The 7,033-nt window shown below is 37.7% G+C and overlaps 1 long non-coding RNA gene across 1 annotated transcript in view; it reads left to right on the forward strand.

The window, feature by feature from the left end:
• Positions 1-3,097, forward strand: part of LOC115300587 — a 70,739-nt gene extending 67,642 nt beyond the window's left edge. The window contains exon 4 of the long non-coding RNA XR_003912779.1: positions 2,080-3,097. This is a non-coding gene — a long non-coding RNA (uncharacterized LOC115300587). The remainder of the gene's footprint in view (positions 1-2,079) is intronic.
• The last annotated feature ends 3,936 nt before the right edge of the window (positions 3,098-7,033 follow it).

The raw sequence follows: 7,033 nt of genomic DNA on the forward strand, positions 1-7,033 counted from the left end.
CCCTCAAAAGTGAACAAAGACTTATTACTAAAAAAAAAAAAAAAGAGGTTTTTGTTTGAGTATTTTCATTTTCACATATGAGTCAAAGTGCTTTTCAGCTTTCTAAATCAGAAGTGCTAATAAAAGATGCACAATCATTGCTTTACGGCTGTGACAGCACTCTAAAAAAACACCCCTCGATGCTTTCTGAGGTGAAAATTCTCTCTTCAAGTCTCCAAACATGCTTTTAGATATTTCTGATTATTTGCAGATGTGGTTTTGTGTTCATTTATTTTTTATAATTCATAAAAAATGTACAAAAACATAAAACCCCTACATTCAATACTTACCCCTAAATGGACTACTTTACTGCCTGCTCAGCCTATGAAAATCTATTCCCTTGGCCAGGCACACACTGTGACTATTCACAAAGCTGCAGTTCACCAGATCAACATGAAATGGGCCCAATGCAGGTTTGTACTGCAAAATAAGCCTTGATTCCCTATCAGCCTGAGTGTCAGAGAAAAGCACAAAAATAAGCATTTTTAGGTACAGTAAGAGGATAGTAGGAAAAGAGAACCTCAGAGGACAGAGGGAGAATTCGTGAAGGATAACTGGATCAAGAGAGTGAAATCTACTCCTGATGTTTAGTTTCGATTCTCCTTTTGCCAAGAATACAAATGTTTGTGTCTTTCTTACTCCTTCAATGCTATTCCCCTATTTCTTTCTTTATCTGCACTTCTCATGAATAAGATAATAGAAGTCAAGAAAGGAAGGTGAAGGAAGAGGTTTATTTTATTGCTTTTTTTTTAAGAAAAAAGAAATCCTGTTGCTGTATCCCCTCGTCCCAATGTCTATTTGTCCAGTTGCAACAGTTATAATTTACCCACTCCAGTGAGTGAATTTATAGCTACAGCAAATGTACTTTCCTTCTTGTGCACTTGTGGAGCAACTGTTATCAAATGAGCGCAGGACCATCAACAAGACAGATAAGTACCTTCCATTTCCCAATTACATGTGAGTAGGCAGAAAGCAGAGGACAAGCAGACTGGATGACAACCCTACAGGACCATTTAGAGTCAGGTCACATTGCAGAGGGCTCTGGAGTCATTTGTAATTGGACTTGCTACCAGGAAGCCATAACGTTTTCTCATTTCCTATCAGATATTTCAGGGCAGATTGCAAAAGAAGTGATCCCTTTTAGTGGCATATTTCTACCTGACAGTATAACATAAATGTTGAATACAGTAAGCACTCTGTTTTTTAATCAACTCAGTAAAGCTCTTCTCCTGCCCAACTTTCCAATTTCAATGATTTTTCCATCCTACTCTTAACCAACCTCAATGTGTAAAGAGAGTTTCCATTTTCAGAACCAAGCTCCTCAGAATTGGGCATCATTTTATTCTGGTCTATGCCAAATCATTATTTAAACCACTAATTGGGACAAAACCATAACAAAAGTAATGAGATCAAACTAGGAAAGCAGATATATAAGCAATCATCCAGTTTTACATATGTGTGTGTTTGTATATGTGCATATCCATATATACTATATACAATATATTATATACATATGTTGTGTAATATATATACATGTTAAGTATACATTGTATATTATACACACACACACACACACACACACACACAGCATATTTACATATCCTCCCCCATAGCCATATCTTTCTTTCTTCACAAGGAAACCAAGAAACACCAAATCTAACACTTCACCATTTGTACACAAACTGTATGTCTTTGCTGCACTTCCTCAATCTTTGCATTGTGAGAGAGATTCAATTCTTTAACTCATCTTCATGTGTCATGTTAATAACACATGACCAAATGCATGTTTGGTCTGTTTCATTTTCTTATTCCAGGGATACTATTTGTTCTGCTTTGTAAAAGGCCAGTTTTACTTCTCGACTATTTTTCCGCTCAAGAGAGACTGCAGATTTTTACAGAAGTCCCAGGCCTACCAAATCATCAATATACAACTGAGGCAGGGGTGTATACAAGATTGCTGGAGGTTTTTTTTTTAATACAAAGGAGCTTTGAGTTTGGGGAAGTGCCCAGGACCTGATTAACACTTTCTGTATTTTTCAGAGCAAAATGTTTATGATATTAACAGCTAATATTTCAGCTTCTATTACCAGTCCTGGAAATGGCAGAAAGACGCTTTTACAGAAGAACACTTCAACACTCATGGATGATGGTGGTTTCGTATGGATCAAGCGGGCATATTCCCTGTAACATTACTTATCGGGAAGGAAGCAGGCGCAGCGGGTTGAAGATGGTCCAGATTTCACTCCAATCAGTATATGTGCTGAAAACACTCAAAAAGTACAAGTTGGTAGTAAGGCGGCCCATCCACATAAAGCATTCCAGAAACTCACTGAGAATGTGTATTATTATCTAATGGGCCTTGGACAATGAGTGGTTTAGAGAAAACTGAATTTTTGAGGGTCCGTACTGGATAAATATTATATTGAGTCAGAAGTTGGCTTCCACAGGGAGTTCTTACGCCACTACCACAGAGTAATCAGAACTCATTGACAATATTTACAGTAGTTGAGATGGTTTGACTTGATCCTGAAAGTAAGAAGACCTTGGGAATATAAATCATAAAATATTGATTTATGGTTCACTGTAAGGTGTTCCACCAACTTCATATACTAAATTTCACCTCAGATACCAGAAACATTTCTGCCGTCAGCAACGCTGGAGCTTGGAGGGAGATATGTGACTTAGAAGGCAATCTTTTCAGGGCTTAAGAACATGAGTTTTGAAATAAGATATGGTTTAAACACTAGCTTTTTAGTTTCTAAGCTATGTGGCTTTATTAACTTACCTACAAAGAATATACCAAAATATGGGGCATAATAAACATTCAGTAAATGGTAGCTCTTATAACTACTTGTATATTTTTTGAATGGCTGGGTTCTAAATGCCTACAGTCCAGCTATAGCTGCAATGCTAGGAAAATACAAGTCAGAGCACTGAGACTTTAACATGTACTTAAACACTGTCTAATCTTAAGACATGATAGGTACCAAATACAACTTGTCAGGACTTCTGTGTTCAATTTTATGAGAAGGAATAATAAACTTATGATAAAGGAAAACACCTCTTGTTGATTGCCATCTTTTTTTTTTCTTCATTCTTGCCCTCTACTAAATGTTCTGTAAGTACATTTGTAGTATAACATATAGTACCTTCTTTAATCTTCACAAGAAGCTGATCAGTGGGTATCTTTATTTATTTTACATATAAGAAAATTGACAGAGAAGTTAGCCGACTTGTTTAGGAACAAGCAGTTATTAAAAAAGAAAATAAAGATTTACGGGGATTCTGGGTGGTTCAGTCAGTTAAGCGTTGGGCTTCCACTCACGTCATGATCTCACGGTTCATGGGTTTGAGCCCTGCATCAGGCTCTGCACTGACAGTTCAGAGCTTGGAACCTGCTTTGGACTCTGTGTCTCCCTCTCTTTCCCTGTCCCTCCTCTGCATGTGCTGTCTTGCTATGTCTCTCAAAAATAAATTAACATTAAATAAACCTTTTTATTAAATTAAAAATAAAGAAAGAGAATAAAGATTTAAAACCAACCATTTCTCAATCTAAAGACCAAAAATCTTACCTATGTGATACACTTTATCCTGTGGCATGTTACATATCATGAGAGAGCAGAAAGTAACTTAGGGAAGATGACTGTAGGTCTTTCTTGCATAAAGGATGGGTTTCATTTCAAGGGTTTTACTATCGATAATCCGTGATTATTCAAACAACGTTGCCCAGAATACAGGCAGTAAGAGGACAAAAGTATCTAAGGACAATAATCTTCTGCCTGGCACAGTCGTCTTTTTTTCCGTAACTGGACAGTACTAATCAGCCATCTTTGCCTAGCAAGATTCTAAACACTGACATCTTGTGGTAGCTGCAAGCTATAGCAGCTCTAAGAGCAAGCATCAAATCTGAGAAGTCACTTGTTTTTATTTGTGTTTTCTCCTCATCTGGCTGAGTCTCAGTGGGAGACAGGGGAGCTGGTTTGGTTTCTTTATGTCAAGACTGAGGATGAGAGGGAATGACATATGGCCCTTCGTAGGAAAGTGGATGGACCTTGAGGGTGTCATGCTGAGGGAAGTAAGCCAGGCAGAGAAGGACAGAAACCATATGTTTACACTCATAGGTCTAGCAGAAAAACAGGAGAGACCTAATGGAGAACCAGGGGGAGCGGAGGAGGGAGAGAGAGTTGGGGAGAGAGAGGGACACAAAACTTGAGAGACTACTGAATGCTGAGAATGAACTGAGGATTGAGGGGGAAGGGGGAGGGGGGAAAAGAGGTGGTGGTGATGGTGGAGGGCACTTAAGGGAAAGAGCACTGGGTGTTGTATGGAAAACAATTTGACAATAAAATATTATGGAGAAAAAAAAAAAGACTGAGGAGACTGAACAGTCCATTTATTCTTGAGCTCTAACTCTTGTTACTTGAGAAAGGGTACTGTGGCAGAGGGGAAATGCCCACTCCCCTTTTTGCCAGTTTTCACTGTAACATCAAGCATGAAGCAAACAACTCTAATTAGGTTCCTTGTCATTTAGATACCAGTAATTCTTCTTTATAGGTAACAGAAATGCTGTGCTTTCAGAATCAGGTAGCTTTCTTTTCTGTCCGAGACAAGAAATCTATACACTCTTATCGATTCGCCCAACCAATTAATCCATTGATCTTTTTTCCCCATCTATAAAAACAACAGCAACAAAAAAGTGTGCATATCCAATGGAAAAATATGATTGGAATTAAAAGTGGGCTAGGAACAAAAATCATTAATAAAAAATGATACCTACTGATATTTGCATTTTCACAGTGCCTTTTTTCCTCATGTTTTTCCAACAGAATATTTCACAGTATGTTGTTGAACCATAATGACACCCATGAAAATGATATAAGAAACTCCTTAGTAAGAGATGAAATAAGAGAGTTTTCATTTTGTGTACATTTGGCTTCTAGTTCAAAAGTTTATGGTTTTCTTTTCACATTCAGTTGACACACTACTATATCCCAAGCTGAAAGATCTGCACCACCACCAGCCGTGAGCTGTGAAGGCCAAGGCATTTGGAACTTTTACTGGATTTATAACCTAGACTAGCAAAAATAGAGCAGGACAAGGAAATGATTGGAACTGTAAAGCAGATTTGAATCTGTCTTGCAGGAAAAAAGACTGAACTAAAAAAGTTAGATGATTCTAGAAGTTAAACATTTAGCCTAGGCAATGGTGATGGACGAAGTGGGTTAGGTGAATGAGTGTGTTTCTTTGTTTCTGGCTGACTAGCTGCTACATACATCTTCCTTTAAGGAAGATAGGGGTGCACAAAGAGTTTCAAAAAAGCTTTATTTAAATTTCAGCCTGAGTCACACATGTCAATTATATAACAAAGATCACATTACAAGAGAAAAATGTGTCTCTTATTCTCGGAAGCTTTACCATGTTAATGAACCCTAACTACTAAGTGTCACACTAAGCAGTCTAAAATTTTTAAGCTGAAATCACCCTGGAGGCATATATATCAATTTGTAGTTATTATTCATCTTGTGTAGGAAAACCTACATTGTACAAGGCATCAAAAGCTAGATAGAATTTTAATTGTCCAATCACAGAAGCATTCTACTGAGTTATCTCAGAATTACAAGATATTAGGAAATGAGTGGCTTTCATAGAATGAAATACCCACCCATCAGAAGGTGAGCATAGCTAAGAAATAGTTCATCCTTGATCTCAAGCAGTGCCAAAGGAATTGACAAGAATATCCAATACAAATTCTATACAGGTAGCATTGTGGGATGTTGGCAATTAACTGAATTTGTGGGCAGACATATGGACTTGTGGAGGAATGTAGAATGACTCTTAGAATTCCAGCCTAACTGGGTAGATGGGGATAACATTTTCCGAATTTGGTTGCCAAAATAAAAACAGACTGGGAACAAAACATAATAATTCATTTTGGAACATGTTACATTCGAACCACCTGTGCAATGAGTGTGAAGATGCCGAATGGGCAGCTATAGAAATCCATGAGGAGGTCAAAAAAAAAGTCTGAACTTCAGACATGCATTTGAAGCCATTTGCATTACGAACAATATTTAGTGTGTGCAAGTAGATAAGCTTAACCATGGAGAATACACAGAGTTAGTAGAAAACGGGTTAAGTCAAAACAAAAACACCAAAAAAACAAAAAACAAAAACAAAAAACAAACCGAGAAGAACAGCAACATTGAAAAAAAAAAAAGAAAGAAAAAAGCATTAAAGGAAACTAAAAAGAAAGTGAGCCAATGAAGAAAACAGAAAAGTAATAAGAAGGCGGAGGCAGGGAAATAACCAGGGAGAGCAGTAATTCCGAAGTCAAAAAGAGGAATAATTGGCAAAATAATTTAGTCATTGTCTTAATCTGACAGGCTCCTATAACACAATACCATGGACCAGGAGGCTTAAACAACAGAAATTAATTTTTTTCACAGTTCTGGAGGAGTCTGGATGTCAAAGATCAAGGTGTTGATGGGTTTGGTTTCTATGGAGGTCTCTCTACCTGGCTTGCAAATAGCTAGCTGCCTTTTCACTATGTGCTCACATAATCCCTTCCCTGTGCATGCACATCTCTGGTGCCTCTTCCTTTTCTTAGAAGGACACTACTTACATTGGATTAAGGCCTCATTTCTTATGATTTCATTTAACGTTAATTACCTCTTAATTACCTATAAAGGCTTCATCTCCAAATATAGTTATATTGGGAGTTAGGGCTTCAACATTTTATTTTTTTATGGGAGGAGACATAAGTCAGCCCATAAGAGTGGTCAAATCTTTACTGAATGCTATGTTGAATGATTGTGTCCCCCCAAAATTCGTATACTGAAACCTAATCCCCAGTGTGATGGTATTTGGAAGGGAGGTAGGGGCTTTGAGGAGGTGGTTCTGTCATGAGGCAGAGCCCTTATGAGTGGGATCAGTGCCCTTATAAAAGAAGCCTCAGAGAATGCTTTTGCTTCCTCCACCACGTAAGGTTATAGAG

This window comes from Suricata suricatta, chromosome 1 (assembly GCF_006229205.1).
Source record: "Suricata suricatta isolate VVHF042 chromosome 1, meerkat_22Aug2017_6uvM2_HiC, whole genome shotgun sequence".
Lineage (NCBI taxonomy): Eukaryota > Metazoa > Chordata > Mammalia > Carnivora > Herpestidae > Suricata > Suricata suricatta.